The 20,514-nt window shown below is 46.7% G+C and overlaps 1 long non-coding RNA gene across 1 annotated transcript; it reads left to right on the top strand.

Moving 5' to 3' along the window:
• The first annotated feature begins 29 nt into the window (after positions 1–29).
• LOC122370608 lies at positions 30–3,188 on the top strand. The gene is made up of 2 exons (XR_006254580.1): positions 30–1,197; positions 2,126–3,188. It is a non-coding gene; the product is annotated as an uncharacterized LOC122370608 (long non-coding RNA).
• Positions 3,189–20,514: the final 17,326 nt, after the last annotated feature.

Genomic DNA, 20,514 nt, shown 5'->3' with positions numbered 1-20,514 from the left:
GCGCATTCCACTTATTTACTTTAGCAGCCATAGGGCAATGGTTTACTAACGGGAGATGCAGGGCATATTTTAAGGATTTTTTACTGCGTCCCAAAGATGGCGTAGGGCACATGCTTCGATCGGAAAGGGCACATCGTAAGCGAAATAGTATATAATGCAAGTGAGATAATGTACAGTATACAGCCTCGCCTCTGTCGGTTCCGCCCAGGTTCAGGGATAGTCTTACTCTTCTCCAGTTTTAGCTAAAGTCTTATATTTTTATTCTCTATCAATATAAGTACCTTCTGGATCTGAGGGCAGGGCAATTAACAGGACTAGAGGTGTCAAAATTTCCCCGAAATCCGGGACTAGTACCGGACCGGCACCGCATCAAGTTTGGTTAGGCCCAGCATCAAGCCCAGCACTCATATAATTATGAGTGCTGAGTGCAAGTATACTTGAGCCCGGCATCAAGCCCGGCGGTACATCCTTTCAGCATTACGCTGTTCATTCTGCAAGCCCGGCATGAGCCCGGCAGCATCGCGTTCAGGTCATGGAAAAGCCCTGCCGGGCCCGATTTTGGGCCCGGCGCCGGGCCTGCGGTCTCGACCTTAACATCTCTAAACAGAACCTCAGGGATGGGCAGGGCACAGAGTCTGAGCCCTACGGACAGGGCAGGCATTGGCCATGAGGCTAAGATAAGACACATTAGGCGCTTGAGGACTGGGTAGGATGCAGGGTCCAAAGGCAAGGCTGGTATCGGGTATCGGGTATCATATAAGGTATCGGGTTTGAGGGCAGGGCAAGGCGGGGCACAGAGCCTGAATGCAGAGCAGGGCAGGTCAAGGTACAAGACCTACGGACAGGACACTGGGCAGGGCACATACCCTAGGGGTATAAAACCGTGGCATTTCAGTGTGGGACGCAGTGGTTCAAATTTCGCGAGGGCTACGTCCCAAAGGCAGGGGGCTGCGTCCCAAAATGGGACGCAGTCAGTGTGTTAAAATATGCCCTGGGGAGATGTGATGGATTGAAGCAGCAATACTTGAAATATAAAGAAGAAGTGAAGCAATTATGTTATCTATTATTTTTTATAAAGACAGAAGGAACGTGGAAGAAAAAACATTTTGTCCAGCATGTGAAAACAAGGAAATAGAATGGAAGAAGGGCTGCTACTTTTCATGCGACCGAAACCAGCCACCTCATCATCATAGCATGGTAATGATAGTTTAAGTTTATGTTAAAAAAGAATAGGAGCTGCTGCAAAAGTCTTTGTGATGCCTCAAAGCCGTTAAGTCAAGTCAGGCATGCTCTTACAGACTGAACATTCAAGTTACGAGACCCCATCATACCGCTCCAGTGGCTAGTGCTTGAGCTTGTCAAATACCTAAATGTTTTGCCCAGAAATTGTTTGCTTTGTTGGTTTCATGAGTTTCACCAGATAAAGATACAAGGCTGGCTGATTTGGTGTTAGTTATCCATATTAAAGTGCACTGTTTGGGACAATTGATTATGGAAATTGTAACCTCAAAAATGAAATTTCATGCTGTCAAAGCTATGAGATGTTGCCTTGAGTTTGAAATCAGGCAAACATGGATTGAAGCTGTTTTCTAAAAAAACAAAAACTGCTTTTTAGTAACTTTCACCTCATAATTTGTATTTATTCAATCTCAGAATGGGAGAGCAAGGCTGAATCACAATTATCTTTTGGGAAATGCTCTACAAAACTGCATTGTTTTTATTTCTGTTGCATGATTTTGTACCTAATTCAAAGCCTTTCTCTGGGTAGTTTGTAAGATTGTTTGAACTTCTACTTTCTGACCTGTTTGGTGCCAATAAATCCTGCAACCTATTTGGCTTATTTACCCATCTCTCTTGCCATTCCTACATATTTCATGTCAGTCTATTGCATAAATATTGTGTAGTTAACATACTTCATGATATACAAGTGAATGGTACCTATAGAGGCTTGATGTGGGTAAATGAGAACCAATGAACCTATATTTTTTACAATGGCATCAAGTCCTCTTGTCAGTTGTCACGGCCATGGATATCACAGAAGATTTTGCTGAACTGCGCAAGAGAATCCTGTGCAAGGAAATGTTTTGCATGATTTAGCTTAACAGCATAAATTTTATTTTCCCAGTTGCATTGGAGCTCTGCTGGAGTTTGCTGATGACAGGATGCTGAAGGGCTGAAGCTGGTAGCTCTGGCAGGAGTCCAGTGTCCACCAGCTCAAGATCCGACGCCGCCGCGTCACCGCCGTGCGGCACTCCGCGGAGACGGGGACGGCGGTCATGATTGAAGACACCGCATTTCCCGCCTGGACTGTCTGGTCGGAGACTGGTAATCCCTCTGGTGAGCCGCACACCGTGGAGCTACTGCACCGCGCGTGTCCACCCGCAGCGCAGTGCCAGCAACAGTGCCGTGAGTGCGACATCTACGTGCATATGACGCAGTGCGACTGTCACGACTCGCGGCTCAGTGTTCTGTCAGTGTGACAGTGCGGTTTAGTGTAACAGTGCGGTTTTTTCAAAACGTGCGCTCGCGCTCGTTTTAGCGAGGTGCTCTGTTGTATGATGGAGACCTATCTGTCGCTTGAGTTTCAATGTACAGTTTTATGCATCAAACTAGCGTAAGTAAATGGCTGTCAGAGGTCAATTTGAAGCGCAATTAGTACCCATAACCCAGCTGGGTTGAGCGAGTCATGTGACGTCTAGTCCCGATGAACGTACTGTTTCGATGTCGTCAGTCGTAGACTTTTGTAAACCATTCGTTTCGGAGCTCTGTGTTGTGCTGTTCGGGACCGCAGTTGTTTGAGCAGTTTGCTTTATGCGTCGTACGCTGACAGAACGCTGGTCGTACACAAGTCATGTGTTTCCTTTCGCCCCTAATGGGTTACTGCGGTACCTATGCAGTTGGAATGTGTCTCGAGACACTAACTGGTCGCACTTGGTTGTGAAAATGACACTAGCTGGTCGCACTTGGTTTCAAGCTGCGCTTGGAAATCGTGCAATTCTATTTGCATTTTGCAATGCAATTTTATTGCCGTTCGTATTGGTAGATAGTGTCAGAAGTTGGCCATTTAATGCGTTGTCATTTGTCAGACGCTGTTGCCTTAGTACTGACAAATTGATGGACCGCGTTTGTGTTCCTGTTAAGAAACGGATCTCAATATAAAGTGATTCAGAGGTGGGAACCTGAATGCATTCGTTCAGACTTTTCATTTTATGGGGGTGCACTGTTTCATGAGCAAGAACGAGCATGGCTCTGGTTGAGCGAAGCGCAATCGATATTTGTTATCGTGTTTGTAGACTGTGGCCACATTTACATCACTATTCAACTCTTCGCACCAGCATTATTTAAACTGCTTGAACCTATTCTTCATTTCGCTAAATTTCGGGGTCGTCAACCTACGGTCCGTGGCCGTTACGTTTGGCCAATAACTAGATTTTATACATATTAACTGGTTCATATAATCACAGCATGATGCCCCGGACAATTTTTATTTGATTCACTGATAATGAATGTATCCCAGTACCGCACAAACTGAGACTGAAACTGGACAACTCGCTTTTCGAGGTTCAAGTTCATTATCTTCAGATGTTATGGTATGGTAAGCATTTAATCTTCGAAGAAAATGGTCAGCGTTAGCAGTGCTAAGCGGGTATTATGAGCTTTCAGTTATTTCAATATTTGTTTAGGCTATTATTCTTGTGGTATCTCCTGTCAATTTCACGCGGAACATATAGTATTATCTTATACAATCGCGGTAACTACATATTTTCTGCCGGTTACTGTTATCATTGATTCGTAATATTTCGCTACGAGCGTGGCTCGATTCACATTGTTATTATATTGGCATTCAACATTTAAGAATAAAAATCTTTTAATGCGTTCCAATTCCATCAAAATGTCAATATGCAAAAAAAAAATTCTTAAAGTTGCAGTAGTTTTGTGAATCAAAAATAGCTGTAAAATAGGCCTGTATAACTTCAACAACAGTGCGCCGAGAAACGTCTAAAAACGCATAAACAAAAACTAAGATGTAAAAAAATAACTGCACCCATCAGCAGTCGGTGTGTGCAGATTGGGAGTATCAGACCTTGGCATATACCTTGGCAGTTGCTAGGCGTGGTAGGTCGGGTGTCCCGTTTGTCCTATATTTATTTTTGGTTTTCAGCATATTATACTCTTTTTTGTTGCATTATTCTGCCTGAATTATTGTTTTGTTATTCTGTTTTTGCACATACTTTTCTGTTTGACCCTCCTGTTCCTGCTCGTGCATGCTGGCATGGGCATGATCTAAACCCAATATGGCGTCTCAGCCTGGCATGAATCGAGACGTATTTAAACCATCAAATACGCTTGAAAGAACCCCACCAGGGTCACCCAGTGTAGAGGAGAAGGATAAATCACAGGCCGATACTTCTAAAAACGGAGAACTAAATAGAGCTAAGGCTCAAACAGAGACAAGAACTGACAATGTGGGACAGGCGCTCAACGAAACTCAAGAACTCGACTCTGACGATGATGACCAGGATGTGGAAGGACAAGGTGGAAGTAGAGTAAAGCGGCTAGACTCTAATGTTTATAAACCATTTGGAAGTCGCTCATCGTCGGGTACGAGCCAGCCGTCTCACGACATCTGCCGGGGAGGACCAGGAAGAAGAAAAGGAAGCAAGAAGAAGTGTGGACTCAAGGTTGAAGACAATCAAGATGGAGTATGTTGTGATGGATGCAAGTTCTGGTTCCATCTGGATTGCCAGAAGGTGCAGTCGGAAACCTACAAAGCCCTCCAGGAGACAAAGGGAGTGTTCTGGTTATGTTCGGAGTGCCGTGCTATCCTCCCAGAGCTTGCAAGAAGGGCCATCACAATGGGAGAAGAGAAGGAGGAATCACAACCAAAGGCTGACAAGAAAGAAAATGTGCAGGAAGACAACCAGGCAATAATCTCTGCCATCAAGGCCCAAAAACAAGAAATCCTGGCAGCCATGAAGCAGCAAGAGAAAGTGATCATCACAAGCATCAAAGAAACACAACCAGCAAAAACATATGCTGAAGCTGCAAAGAAGATAGAAGATCAAGTTGGCAAACTGCAGTCTGCGATGAAGGGAACAGCGGAAATGTCTGAAGCAGTCAATGTTATCAAACAGAAAAGTGAAGAGCAGAGTGATAAACTCAAAGGGATGGAAGAAAGTGTGGTGAGGCAGATGGCCCAACAAAGTCAAGTCCTGGAGAGTAACACAACCAACATAGAGAAAGTCGTGAGATTGAAAGAGAAGGAGAATAGAGCACAAAACCTGATCTTCCACAACATAGACGAGTCAAAGTCTGCCAATGTTGAAGAAAGAAAAGACCATGATGAACAACAATTCAAGGAAATGATGAAAAAGCTTATGGGAGAAAACAGGAGCTTCAAGACAGAAAAAATCATCAGGCTCGGAAAGAAAGATGAGACGACAAAGAAGAACAGGCTGATGCTGGTGAGACTGTCCAGCAGGGAAGAGGCAGAAGAAATCTACAAGAACCGCATGAGGATGAGAGAGGTAAATATAGAAAATAAATACATATCCCTGGATAGAACGCCAGAAGAGAGGAAGAAGTTCCATGAGCTGAAAAAGGAACTCGAGGAAAAGGGGACTGCTACACACAGGATCTTTCGAGGAAGGGTCATCAGAAACCAATGAACTACCAAGAAAGAAGAAAAGGGGAAATCAGCTGATAAAGAGTAAAACTGTTACAGTCAACATGGTGAATGTGCAGGGCCTCACAAGAAATAAACTTCTTGAGCTTGAAGAACTTTTGAAAACAAACTGTGATATACTGTGTCTTACAGAAACACAACAAAAATTTGAAAAGTATGAAGTTTCTGTAGGTGTTACAATGATTGAGAGTATGAGAGAGATGAGGGATAAGAAGGGAGGGGGACTCCGGATAATGTTCCAAACTAAGCAAGGGACAAGTGTTGCAAAACAAAGAACGTGTAGCACAGACATTTTGCATGCAGTCATGGAATTAGGGTGTTTTAAGTTGCACATCATCCTTGTATATCTGTCTGTAAGGAAATCTGCTGAAGACTGTGAGAGGAATAAAAACATGAAAGCTGAAATTGATAACATAATTGAAACAATTATGGCAAAAGATGAGGCTCTATTGTTGCTCGGAGACATGAACGGACACATTGGACAGCTTGGCTATCAAAGAGAAGATGAAAATGGGAGAATTGTCTTAGACTGGACAAATAAATCATCACTGATACTGCTAAACCTAGAAGAATTTTGCCAAGGTACATATACATGGTCAAGGCAGGACCAAAATAGTGCAATCGATTATGTCCTCGCAAATAGGAGGTGCTATCAGCGTATTGAGAGCATGACAATTGATGAAGAGAGGGAGCTTTTTGACCTCTCAGATCACCATATGATCTCGGTCAGAATGGAAATACCCACAAGAAACCAAAGCTTTAATAAGGGAACGACAAGTGTCAGAGAATTCTGGAAGGTAGATGCTGGCTCATTGGAACTCTTCGGAGAAGAGATGCAGAGAAGGCTCCGAAATGAGAACATAACAAACATAGAGGAGCTCAATGGCCTGATGACAGAAGTGGCCAACAGCAAGTTAAAAGCAACATACCGCAAGAAAAGCCTGATAGGGCAACAGGTGAAAGAAAAGCCATGGGTCACAGATGAAATCAGGGAAGCTATCAAGAAACGCAGGGCCATAAACCGGGAAAAACGAAACACCAAAGACAAAGATCAAGAGAAGCTGCTCAATGAACAGTATAAAATACAGAAAAAGAAGGTCCAGGAAATGGTGAAAGAGGCTGTGACAAAATCAGAAAAGAAGACAACTGAAGAAATCAGGAACAGTGCTAACAAGAGCAAGTCAATGTTTGAAAACATTGACAAACTAAGGAAGAAGGAGAGAAACCAAGAAGACATCCAACTGTATGACAATGAAGGCAAGAAACTGGAACCAGAAGTGGAAGAAGAGGAGTTGGTGAAATTCTGGAAAACTGTGTACCAGCAGCACTCAAACGAGATCAGTAAAATATGGAACAGTGATGTGAAGAAGGAATATGAAGAAGGTATGAGGAGAACTGTGCACGAGGGACCCCACTTCCCGAGACACATGAGAGAGTTGATGGATATGGCTCTCCCTGTGAGACAGGAAATATCACAGATGAACCCCACACAGATTGAAGTAGAAGATGTGAAAAAAGCAGTATCCGGACTGAAGAACAAAACTGCACCAGGACCAGACTTGCTCAAACCGGAACTATACAAAGCACTCGTAATGACGAAGGAAGGCCTAGATACCCTAACAAGCTGTCTACAACAGCAACTGGATGCCGACTCGAAGCCAGATTCGTGGAAGACGTCGAAGACTAAAATGATCCCCAAGATCAAGAAACCCACTGCAAAAGACTTGCGTCCCATAGCGTTGACAAACATATCATACAAGCTGTTCATGAGTATTCTGAAGGATAAAATTGAGAGTCACTTAAAGTATAATGATGAAATGCTAGAGATACAAGCAGGTTTCACTAGTGGGGGGAAGGTTGAAGACAATTTATTCCTATTGCGTTACTGCGTTGAAGACAGCTTTCGCAGGAAAAAGCCATTGTTTGTGACAGCCATTGACTATTCGAAGGCCTTCGATTCGGTTAATAGAGCTGAAATGGTAGAAGCCCTGAAGTTCTACAAGATCGACTCCAAAATCATTGATGCTACGACGCAAATCTACCAGGGAGACTCAACGAAAATCAAGCTCAATGACAGGACTGAAGCAGTCATCGACGTCACATCAGGAATACGACAAGGATGCAATGGGTCAACGACAAGCTTCAAGATTGTAACATACCTTATCGCCAAAGCTCTGACAGATACGGGACTGGGCTTCAAAAATGATATTGTCCGAATCCCAGTGTTGTTCTTTGCTGACGACGGACTCGTCCTAACTGAGACTTTACAGGAGACAGAGCACCTAGTGACAACGCTGGCGGACATCAGTGGCAAGTTCGGTTTGAAGATAAACAAAGACAAGAGCGCGGTCATCATCTACAATTGTCAGGAGCAACCCAAGGTCATCGCAGACATCCCTGTGGTTCAACAGATCAAGTACCTGGGAGTTTGTGTCACAAACAAGAAAAGGCTCTTCAAGGAACACATCAACGTAATGCATCAGAAGTCCCAAAAGCTGGCCAACATGACCTATGGAATAACGCAAAAATGCTGCAACAAGCTGATGATTGGCAAGTGCTATTGGAAATGTCTGTCGCTCCCTTCGTTTCTTCATGGGGCGAGCATCCTGAGCCTTACGGACGCAGACATCAAGAAGCTCCAAGTATGTGAGAATGGAGTGTTCAGACAAATTCTGGGAGCACCGAGATACACGCCGATCTGTACGCTCAGAGGTGAGGTGGGAACCTCCCTGATGAAGACCAGGATCATGGAAGGGCACTTGCAGTTCCTGAGAGGCGCGATGCAAGGAAGCAACGACCTCATCAGAAGGATCGCCAGAGCAGAACTAGAAGTGCGGAAAAGTACATGGGCGAAGACAACGAAACGGTACCTGGAAGCTGTGGGATTAAATGCTGCAGAACTGGAGAGGATGAACAAGTCTACCTTGAAGAAACGCCTGAAAGAGTGGGATGACAAACAGTGGAAAGAAGAGCTCGAGGCCAAGTCCAGTATAATGGTATACCGATCTGCCAAAACAGCCATTAAAGAAGATCCGATCTACGATAACACAGCATCGTCAATCATACTCTTCCAGGCCAGATCCAACACGCTTCCGCTGGAGACTAGGAAGAGACACACTGGCGAAGAAACCACGTGTCTCCTGTGTGGAGATGGGGAGGAAGACCAGCACCACTTCCTGCTTGAGTGCACCAAACTCGCAGAAGAACGGCTCAAGATGACTTCACTCCAACGCCCACACCAAGAAGACCAACTAGAAGTCCTGAAGACATTCCTCTTCAATGAAAGCACGGAAGAGATGGAGAAGAACAAGGAGGGACTCTACAAGCTCTGGAGACTGAGGAAGAGGAAACTGGTGACCGTGACGGATGGTGAGCAGAGGACTGGAGCGGACAGAAGCTGACTTGTCTAATTCTGTCCAGGTTACATCCTAACCATATCCCAGAAACCTCCCACCACCCGACGCGCGTTTATAGGGCTACCGATGCAACCGGTGACAGCCCGACCACATCATCAGCATCAGCATCATCAGACCGCTGCTATAGATTGTGACGGCTGTGCAGGGTGCATTGCCATTCACCCAGGGGCGTCGCCGACGGGGGGGTCGGGGGGGTCGTGACCCCCCACTCTTGAAAACTGGGGGTGTCGACCCCCCCACTTTTTGCGATGCTGAGTATGCTTTTTTAGCTTTTATGTCAGTGAAGCAGGCGTCAGCAACACCAACAAATACATCAGATTCAAAATCGCTTCAAGAGCTCCCTAAAGCCAATTAGCCAATTACCTAAAGGTCAATTAGCTGTGGGCGGGGAACACCAGCACAACAATGTTTTTAAGTAGCCCCCATCCTAGTATACCTTTTTATCCCTCAAAGGATTGGACGCGCCAAAACTGCCCCGAGCGTTCGTCTGATCGTTTAAAAAAAATGGTCGCAGTCGATTCGTCGGATCAGTACCTAACTACAAAACTACAAACTAGCCTCAGCCCCATGGCTACCGTCACAACTAGCTGTACAGTGCACATGTAGGGGAAAGGGAGTCAGATGGAACCGTCTCGGGCTTTCGCAAAGAAGTCGCGCAAAAAGGAGCCGATTGCAACAAAACTTCCGGTGCGCTCGAGTTAATCACCTACTTAAAATAAATCGATATCCCTGATTCAAATAAAGATGACCTTAGTTCACTTTTTCATAACGTGCTTTTAATTGATAGGGTAGTTTTTGGAGCTGATTTTGAACTTAGCGCCCATCTGAACATTTAAGAAGTAGTTGTGTTGCTTATTCATATAACATGCTAGGAAGCAATCGGTGGTGGTCATCCACTATTAGGTACTGGTCGATCTGACCTGACCTGATCTACCCCAAATGCATGGAGTCATCATCTTCGTTCAAAACTAAGATAACATTCGTAATCAGAACCTCGAAAAACCATCACAACTTACATTCGTTAAGTTCTAGCAGGTCCCGAGTTTCTCTACTTATTGGCGATGACCTGAGTCCTGAGATGACCCGAAAACTTGTAAATGGGTACCATCGGCTTTCTCTCGTCACGGTCAGCATGCTCTTTTTTCCGCAAACCTGTAGATCGATCAGGGGTCGAAAGCATGCCTCAGCGTTAGTTTAGTATACGTTAAATACGTTAGCGACTGGGAAACCACCAATAGAAGGGCTACAGTGAAGCAGAAAACTATTCGATAGCTCTTTTAACGCTCTTTCGCTAGCTTCGCGTTAGATTTCATCTCAGGTCTATGTTTGGCCCATAAGAAGGCAAACAGCTAACTGGACAGATTCTGCCGAAACATCTGCTTTGCAATAACTTTCGATTCCGTGAATTTGTATGGTATGTACGTACACCTTTTTTCAATCCGAATCGGCATCCGTTCATTCAATTACGGCAGCGGGCACCTTATCTCGACAGGCACTCCAACAACTCGACACTGGAGCACGTATTTCGACACTTTTCACGGATTTAGACTAGCATCTGTTGATACTTGACCAGGGTCATTGAACAACGGCAGGGGCATTTAATATCGACAAAGGGCATTATTTTTTGTCATACTGCATTTTACGTCGGCAGCTTGCAGCCAAGCTAGACAATGGTCAATTTATCTCATCAGTGAATTAAGCAACTCTCATCTTTTCGGAAAGGCATTCTAAGAATGTGCGTTAAAATGTTCCACAGTACTGTAAAGAGACACTCAATATGGGCGTTTGGTTGCTAAGTAGGGGAAAGTGGGGTAAGACGGGCACCTTAACTTTGGAGCCATTTTTCGGCCGGTTAGAAACATCATAGAAACGGGAAACTGAGTGAAAACCTTTTACAGACATTTTACTTCCATTTGCCAGAAGATGAGACTTAGACCTGACTCAACAAATAAACTGCAGCTATTTTTGCAAAACCTTGCAAAAACCCATCTTACCCCACTCCATGGGGTAAGACGGTCACATGGGTAGGGCAAGACGGCCAGCTTCTTTCACCGACCAGCACAGCTCGCAGCAAATGCCCGAGATTAGCCGCATTGATACAGTCGCTCGTTGGTCTCAAGTGCTTCGGAAATGGCAGTATACGAGATTCGTGCAGAAGGCGTATACTCGTATATAGGCCCTAGTTCAGAAGCCATGTAGAGCCGTTTTTCACATTCATTATTCGAGAATAAACTGTGCCGAAGGAATATTGCTAACATGTCTGTGAGTATCGGAATCGAACATATTCTTATCAGAAATGCTTCTTTTTTCCTACAGCAACAAAAATATTTTTACCATTACAGACCCATCGGATTCATAGTTGCCCGTCTTACCCCAAACTCAATGTCAGAAGTTCAGCACGATTTTTCTCTGTGGACAATTTGATGCAGACAAAGCAAATCCGCGGTGAATGAACACTGGAGGCATATGAGTGTGCCACAAGTGATTGCCAGTTTTTAACTCTATAGTGCTGCACACAAAAGCTTGCACAATACATTATGAATGTTTTCAATGAAATGAGTGTTTTAAAGAAATCAAAATAAAAGATTATTGACCGAACACAAATTCACCAGACTTCAATGGCGGTGTGTAGTGGGAAAGGCTATTCTGGTCCTAATTTTTCTCGCTCGTAGCGCTATTGGTTTGGTCTGCAGAGGGGGTGCCCGTCTTACCTACCTTGACCGTCTTACCCCACTTTCCCCTAACCACACCTTTTTCAATCCGAAGCGGCAACCGTTCATTGGAATACGGCAAGGGGCACCTAATTTCGTCAGTCGCTCTGGAACCTTAACACCGGTTCGTCCCTAACATCACCCGCTTCCGGCACACAAGCTGACCTCATTCGAGGTCACCATCCTTGCATCACTCTGTGACAATGTGGAAGCACTGGCGAATCCAAAGGGCGACGGGGGTCATTCGGGGCCACGCTTCTAGCGAATCCAAAGGTTGACGGGGGTCATTCGGGGCCTCGCTCTTTTCAATGCATCTAAAGTTGACAATGTTTCAGCCGTATTTCTTGCATGAAAAACAAAAATATTGATTTTTTTTCCATTTGTGTCGATCTGTCGACACATTGTGAGTGGCGCTGACCGCCAGCGCGGATGGTTCAGGTCTGCCGAGATGGGAATGGGCGTGTCACCGGAGAGCGGCAACAATGTTTGCAGGACGGTGGTGGTGGTCAGTCATGGTCAACTGTATTTCTGGACAAAAAAAAAACTGCCCTCTGGAAAGGTGGAGACCCGCTACGGGCTGACCCATCGATCGCTTTGGCTGCAAATCCGTAGCGGGACAGTTTTATACCAGCGCCTTGTCAGCCGCCGCAGCTCACTGCTCACGTACTGGTAGACTCACCCAAATGCTTCCTCCGCATGATCCTCTCACCTCATGACTCTGACATGGCTTGCTAGCCTACTCAAACTCCATTCACAGAAAAAAAAAAACGTTTAGACCTTAAAACCACGGCCTTGGCGTATTTTGTGTTCCATTTATGCAAGGGAAGTCTAAGAAAAGGAAAAATGCTATAAATTCTATTGGCAAGCATTGAAAACGCATTAATGTAAAAAATATGGTTTTAAATTTGTTCGATTTAACTTGTTATACCGCCAACGAAACTGCATGACCATTGCCATTGTAAAATGAAATTTGCCTTTTTCCAATGCCCGATGCCACAGTCCTATGCCGTGTGCCGAAATCCATTGGCCAATGTCGAAAGCACGCTCATTGTCGACATTAAATGCCCCATGTCACGCTGCTGCACTATGCCGAGTTTGAGGCGTGGTTTGTCGAAAGCGCACTCCAGCTGACGTTCCTAATGCAGATCTGCCGAAACTAACTGACCAGATGCCGATTCGGATCGAAAAAAGGTGTATGATACATGCATTTCTTAAATTGAGGTTTTTGAGCCAAACACGTATACATATGATAAAATGAATGTGACCATCGTGTTCTACGCCCCAAATTACCCATAAAACATGTGTCACAGGCTGCGAATATCAGTTTTGATTTTCGGGGATATGTGCCTACCCGGTTGACCTGACCTTGACCCTGACCTATGCTTGATTGACCCCTACATAGAGCTGACACTCTTGTAGGCCTTATATGATGGATTGTGCACCGTTTTAACAGAGTTTATGACGAGAGGCGCCCATTGCGAAGTCCTGAAATCCATGCTACTGAAAGCCCGATTTCAGGTGTTTGACCTGACCTTGACCCGACCTGTGACCTCAAAATTCAACTTTAAAGTACTCATCTGAAGCGTCTCGTCGCGTTCTTTCGTTTGCCGCCTCGTGCGTTTCGCTGCGCCTATTGGTTCTCGAGTTATCGGCTGGGGGCGTTTAACGCCCCCCCCCCCCAGCAAACGGTGGGTGGCGAAATACCCCAGCAACTGCCGGGTTAAAAGGCCAACGAAACTGCATGACCATTGTCATTTTAAAATGAAATTTGCCTTTTTCCAATGCCCGATGTCATAGTCCCATGCCGTGTGCCGAAATCCATTGGCCAGTGTCAAAATCACGCTCATTGTCGAAATTAAATGCCCCATGTCACGCTGCTGCACTATGCCGAGTTTGAGGCGTGGTTTGTCGAAAGCGCACTCCAGCTGACGTTCCTAATGCAGATCTGTCGAAACTAACTGACCAGATGCCGATTCGGATCGAAAAAAGGTGTATGTTGTCTTGTCATCACCGTCTTGATCTCTTTGAGACGCGTCACATGAGTTAAAATTTGACCATTCAGAATTAACGTTAAAACGACCTCAGGTCAACGTTATGTCCTGATCGAAAAAGGACCTCCTGCTGCATATGAACCAAGGCCATATATAGTCATATGAATGGATCCATGTTGTTGAGCTGAACAGTGAACACCTTCCAGGTGCTGTCATCGCTCTACCGCGTCTTCGTCAAAAGTTGTAGAAAAAAATGCTGGTGGCCATCGATGGACATTTCCACTAATGACCTTTCGAGTCATCACTCGCCATAAGTTGCACCCTGTCCCTGGCAATGAATGAGCTGATTTGTCATGGCTCCAAAGATATTTTGCGTTTCTGACGAACTTTCTCAAAGCAGGAGGCATTCGTGCTTTTTCTAATTTCTCATTATTTTCTAATGATGAGGTCACGTATTTGACCTGCCTTCAGATCATAGATGTAAATCCTCAGTTAGAATCATGAATTGCTGACACGTATAACCCCATACATTATAGGTACCTATACAGTGTACCAAATTTCGAAGTTATGGGAGAAAAGCTACAAGAATGGCGAGAGGGGAAACTCAGGAAAGTTTTTATAGAGGTATACCGTAGGTATAACTGAACTTGACATGGCGACCTGACCTTAAGTGACCAGTGATAATTTTTACGCAAGTGATGTAGGTAGGTATACCTATCTAATAGGTTATACCAAATTTGGCGGCGCTGCGCGCCGATTTGTTACACACGCACACACACACATACGCACGCACAAAACTGGGAAGTGTGGTAAAAAAACACCCCTACCCATCGGGTGAAGACTAGAAACCCGACCCCCCCCCCCCCCCCCCCACTCAAAAATCCGTGGCGACGCCCCTGCATTCACCCAGCTGGACAGTTCCCGACCGCATCCCCAGATCAGCGGCTGGTTTGCGTCGGGAAAACAGGGTGGGTATGTCTGTTGCCGCAGATTTAACCCCAGTGTAGAGGCCACTGGCATCAGTGGCAGGGAGTGGGCGCCGCTGGTGTAGCTCGCTGGGCCGCAAAGCCTCTAAGGGCCTGCTCCCGCGGCTGGAGAAAACCCGTCTGCCGCCGAAGCTCTGTGTTTCGGTCGGTGCCAGCGAAAAACTCGACCCATCGTCCCATCCCCTATCCCAAGTCAGCCTAGTGGTAGCGAGACGGGTGCCGTTAAGGAGTCAAGTCAAGGAGTTAAGTCAAGGCCGTTAAAGTAGGTAGCTCAGAGTAAGGTGATGTTAGGACGAAATCAAGTACCAGGTTTGTTTTGTCAATGTTGTGTCGTCCCCGAGAAGAGTCGGAAGGTCTTTTTAAGGTGTTTGCCGCAAGATATAGTTAGTGGTGTGTCTTCGTTCGTGATGCAATGTCGTGCATGCGATTGAAATGTGCTCTACGGAGATGTATGTGTCACAAGTGTGGCAAATCGGAGGCCCCGTCCTATCAAAAAGGTGGCCATGGGTGAGGCGGGTATGACCACACCTCAATCTGGCCATGGGCTCACCTCGCGTATCCTGTCTGGTTGGTTACATGTGACCCATGTTCTAAGTTCTCGCTTGATCGCATAAATATATGCAGCATGATGTTGGTCCCATTTGCGTTGAAGGTACTCGGCGAATTTGATTTTTATCATATGAATAGCGACCCCTTATTAAAAAGAACAGTTACAATAGTAGAGCATATTCACGTCTGGACAGCGAGTTGCGTTGGAGAGTCCCGAAATAGTGGCGATTTTAGGAAATGGTAGAAGGCAGAGGTTTGATGGTGTTTGGCCATATGACTTTACTTCAATGTGTTTGCCGCCGAAGGTAATAACCTACACACATTTACTAATCATACTACATCAAGAAGCAAGAACCAAGATATCACCTACCTAGCTCCGACCCTTGGCTCTGACCAACTGCATGCAGGGCTTGCTGCTTGACTGACGATTGGTTTCTGCCACAGGTGGCTGCATTCTTGGCATTCTTCCGTAAGGGAAGCATTCTTGCGTAAGGGAATTATTTCAGAACGAGAAATGGAATATCTTTGCCTTAGGTGATCGTTGGGCCGTAAAGATCCTGATTTGTGAGCTAGTCTAGGTTCAATCCAAAACAATACTTTTTTGGTTCCAAATTCCATGTGAAAAAATGGTATAGGGCCCGAGGCAGTCTCCTCGGGCCTCACGCCAGACACACAGAGCCCTAAAATGGCCTCTGACAGTCTCTCGCGGATATGCGACTATTTTGGCAAGGTGTCTCACAAAAATGGATCCCTATTTTGAGGCATTTGATCTGACCTGAGAGCTCGCTGGTTGATGTGAGAGATTAAAATTGGGTATCAGTCGGTGCTTCTTATAATCACGCGCTCACTTTTTCCGCAAGACTCCACCTTTTCCGCAAGGCTCCAGCTTATCTAGGGGGAGGCTGGGTGAAACGGTGAGGTAGGCCCTCTCCTCGGCCGTATGTAGTATGTAGAAAACTGATATGTCCGTCGACTGTCGAAATACTTGGTTTGCCAATGACAGTCTGTTCCAGCTGCATACCCAATCCAATCGCAGCATTTGTAGGCATTAAAAGTTCTATAAAAGGCTGCTGGTATTGGGTAAAATCAGACCATGATTTGTAGTAGTTTAGCTGTATTAAAGGAAGTTGCAATGCGGCCATTTTCAGCAAGGTTGAAAACATAATATGAGATACACAAACATAAGAAAGGCATGATCCGACTTGGCACATACATACATTATCAAATATACCTTTACACCTGCGTCTGGTTGAAAACTCAGCTGGCCGAATCTCAGCAACTTTTTAGGTAGGCATAGGTACCTATGCCATACTATTCCCATACTAAACAACTATTCCCATACTAAACAACGCTATAAACATTTTGAATGTACAGGGGCGGATCCAAGGGGGGGGTCACATGGGTCATGGCCCCCCCCTTGAGGCCCGGGGGCCCAAAGACCTGCCAGGGGCACCACCGGCCTATCAGGGGTATCACAGTCCTGACAGGGGCACCACAGGACCACCAGGGGCACCACAGGCCTAGCAGGGACACCACGGGCCTGGTGCCCCTGGGCCCTGACAGGACTGTAACGCCCCTGACAAGCCTGAAGTGTCCCCGGCAGGGACGTGGTGCCCCTGACAGGCCTGAGGCGCCCCTGCAAGGCCGGTGGTGCCCCTGGCAGGCCTGTGGTGTCCATGGTAGGCCTGTGGTGCCCTTGCTAGGCCTCTGGTGCCCCTGACAGGCTTGTAATGCCCCTGGAAGGACTGTGGTGCCCCTGGGCCCTGACAAGCCTGAGGTGCCCGGCCATGACAGGCCAGTGGTGCCTTGCTAGGCCTGTGGTGCCCCTGGCAGGCCTGTGGTGCCCCTGGCAGGCCTGTGGTGCCCCTGGCAGGCCTCTGGTGCCCCTGACAGGCTTGCGGTGCCCTTGGAAGGACTGTGGTGTCCCTGGGCCCTGACAACCCTGAGGTGCCCCCGACAGGCCCGTGGTGCCCTTGTTAGGCCTGTGGTGCCCCTGGCAGGCCTCTGGTGCCCTTGCTAGGCCGCTGGTACCCCTGCGCCCTAAGAGGACTGGTGCCCCTGAAAAGTCTGAAGTGCCCCTCGGCAGGCCCGTGGTGCCCCTGACAGGCCCAAGGTGCCCCTGCGAGGCCGGTGGTGCCCCTGGCAGACCTCTGGTGCCCCTGGCAGGTCTGTGGTGCCCCTGGCAGGTCTGTGGCGCCCCTGGCAGACCTGTGTTGACTGGTGCCCCTGCTAGGTCGCTGGTGCCCCTCACAGACCTGTGGTGCCCCTGGGCCTTGACAAGCCTGAGATGCCTGGCTATGACAGGCTCGTGGTGCCCCTGATAGACCAGTGGTGCCCTTGCTAGGCCTGTAGTGCCCCTGGCAGGCCTCTGGTGCCCCTGCTACCCCTGCGCCCGGCCGAGGACTATGGTGCCCCTGAAAAGCCTGAAGTGCCTCTCGACAGGCCCGTGGTGCCCCTGACAGGCCCAAGTTACCCCTGCAAGGTCGGTGGTGCTCCTGGCAGGCCTCTGGTGCCCCTGGCAGGTCTGTGGTGCCCCTGGCAGGCCTGTGTTGACTGGTGCCCCTGCTAGGCCGCTGGTGCCCCTCACAGGCCTGCGGTGCCCCTGGAAGGACTGTGGTGCCCCTGCCCCTAGGGGTGCTCATGGGCCCAACAGGCCCGTTGTGCCCCTGACAGGCCTGTCGTGTATACTTGCTAGACCTGTGGTGCCCCTGCTTCCTGGCGGGCCTGTGGCGCCCCTACAAGGCCGTAGGTGCCCCTGACAGGTTTGTGGTGTCCCTGGAAGGACTTTGGTGCCCCTGACAAGCCTGAAGTGTCAAGGATAGACCCTTTAGACGCCAGGGTCAAGTTCGTCGGACTGACAACGATTCGCTTACCTGATAACGTTCCTGGTAAGTACTCACTACTCAGCGTCCACAACATATATATGTTGCAGGCACTTTAGAAAATCAGTCATTTTGTAAAATGCCTAGGCATTTTGCAAAATGCCTGATTTTCCAGGCTTTTTGCAAAAAGCCTAGGCATTTTACAAAATGACTGACTCTCCAGTCATTTTGCAAAATGCCTAGGCATTTTACAAAATACCTAGCCATTTTACAAAGTGACTGAGCAGCGTGTTGTAGATATAACCCGCGCCCCGCTGGGCTATTCAGCCATACGCGCCCTGCTGGGGGGGGGGGGGGGGGGGCAGATTCTGCCCCCCCCCCTGTCTAACTTCCGAGCCGATGGTCGTAGAAAGACGGGGAAAACGGCAATCGAAAGCTCTCAACAAGGCGGATCTTAAGAGCCCAAATTTTTTTGCTTAAGTAGGTCAGAGGTCAGGTCAAGGTCAGGTCAAGGGTACAAAATGCAAGTTTCTACAGTATCGGCCTTGCACCGTAGTTGCCGAAGAATGGACTGAGACTGATTGCCCAAAACGTGTTCTTAGACTACCAAGACAATATTCGTTGCACACAATGTCATTCAAAGGTCAAGGTCAAGGTCAAGGTCAGGTCAGGTCAGGTCACCAAAAACAAAATATAGAAAAGGGCATGTGCGACACATGTTTTATGGGTCATTTTACTCATAGAATTCAATAGGCACACTCAATAAGTGATATGGACCACCTCTGGATGAATTTCAGGTCGAGGTCAGGTCAAGGTCAGGTCAAGTGAGGTCAAATTTTGAAGTTGGTTGTTAAGGCCTAAAAAGGTGTCTATCCGATGCAGTTTTTCACGGCGAATCGAATGGTGCTATTTTTATTTCCGTACGAGGTCTAGAACTTTCAAAAAATTCATTTTTCAAAATTTTTGTGTGTCGTGACGTCAGGAAATTTTGAATAACTCCCACATTTTTAACCGATTCTTCTAAAAATTGGTATGTAGGTGCACATAGACCACTTCTTTGACATGTATTCCGGTTTTTTCGATAAACTCAAAATTTTGGATTTGATAAATATTTTCCCCAAAAAGTCAGTTTTTTGGAAAAATTTTTGCCAAAATCCAAAATTTTCAAAAAACCGAGATAGCCATTTGATAGACAAAGTTGAATCACGTATAACCTTTTTTGTTACGTCTTGATTCCTTTAAAAATGAAGAAGTTAGCGACGTTTGAAAGTTTTGCCGTTTTTTAGGCGAAAATGGCGAACATGACGTCACTAAAACGTCAATTTCTCAAAAAATTTCCGACGGATTTCGCTCAAATTTTCAGGGAACGTGTCAAATTGATGTATGATAAGGTACTGAAAGTTTGACGTCGCTGGCGTAACGCGTTTAGAAGTTATTGGCGAAAAACGGGGGGGGCAGATTCTGCCCCCCCCCCCCCCAGCGGGGCGCGGGATAAGATACGAGTACCCAATTATATACGTTTTGGTAGCGTGTAGGTGGACCGAGGAGTCCAGCATTATGACCAGAGGAGTCCAGCAGTGGGAAGTCCATACCTACCTCTATTTTGAGAAGTGCAGGCCCGCGACATTTCCAACCCCCACGTCAGCGACGCTGCTGGATTTAAAATGATCGATCTGGAGCGTCAACAAACGACTGGCCCTATGCCGGCCTGTATCTGTAAAACCATTAGAGGCCGCGAGGATTCGATCCCACACACTTAGGCGTTAGTGTCTTCTGAAACCAACGCTCTCGTCCTACGCAAAGCGACCTGATGATTCTCCCGATGTGGAGCTTGATATTTTTAACTGGGACCATGCAAGTAGGTACTCAAAGCTGTCAAACAAAGACACAATCAAACAAAGACTACACTCATTCGTTTACATGTAATTGTACATCAACCGGGCCTGCCTATTGACTAGGGCCGGTCTCCGGCTGGTTTTGTTAGGTCTAGTTTCAGGCAGAACATGAACGGCGTTGATGTAAATACTTGGGAGTTTTTACAGCGTTAACTAAACAATGCTTTATGCCACAGCCGAGTCTGCAACTCAACCTGGTCGTTACTCAGCATTACCGTCATCACAGAGCTTCAAATCGATCAGCTACAGGCTGAACACGTACCTTTATGGGTATAGGAAGACGTCCAAAAACTGTTGGCCATAGTATCTGTAGTGGGATCTACGTTCCATGCTGGTCAGGCATTTTGCAAAATGCCTAGTCATTTTGTAAAATGGCTAGCCATTTTGAAAAAAGCCTGGTTGCGTTCAGTCATTTTTCAAACAGCCGTCTTTTTGTAAAATGCCTAGGCATTTTACAA

The sequence above is a fragment of the Amphibalanus amphitrite genome, unplaced genomic scaffold (genome assembly GCF_019059575.1).
Source record: "Amphibalanus amphitrite isolate SeventyFive unplaced genomic scaffold, NRLGWU_Aamphi_draft 001149F_arrow, whole genome shotgun sequence".
In the NCBI taxonomy this organism is placed as follows: Eukaryota; Metazoa; Arthropoda; class Thecostraca; order Balanomorpha; family Balanidae; genus Amphibalanus; species Amphibalanus amphitrite.
The sequence above is the reverse complement of the archived record's forward strand: the minus strand, read 5'-3'. Positions and strand labels throughout refer to the sequence as shown.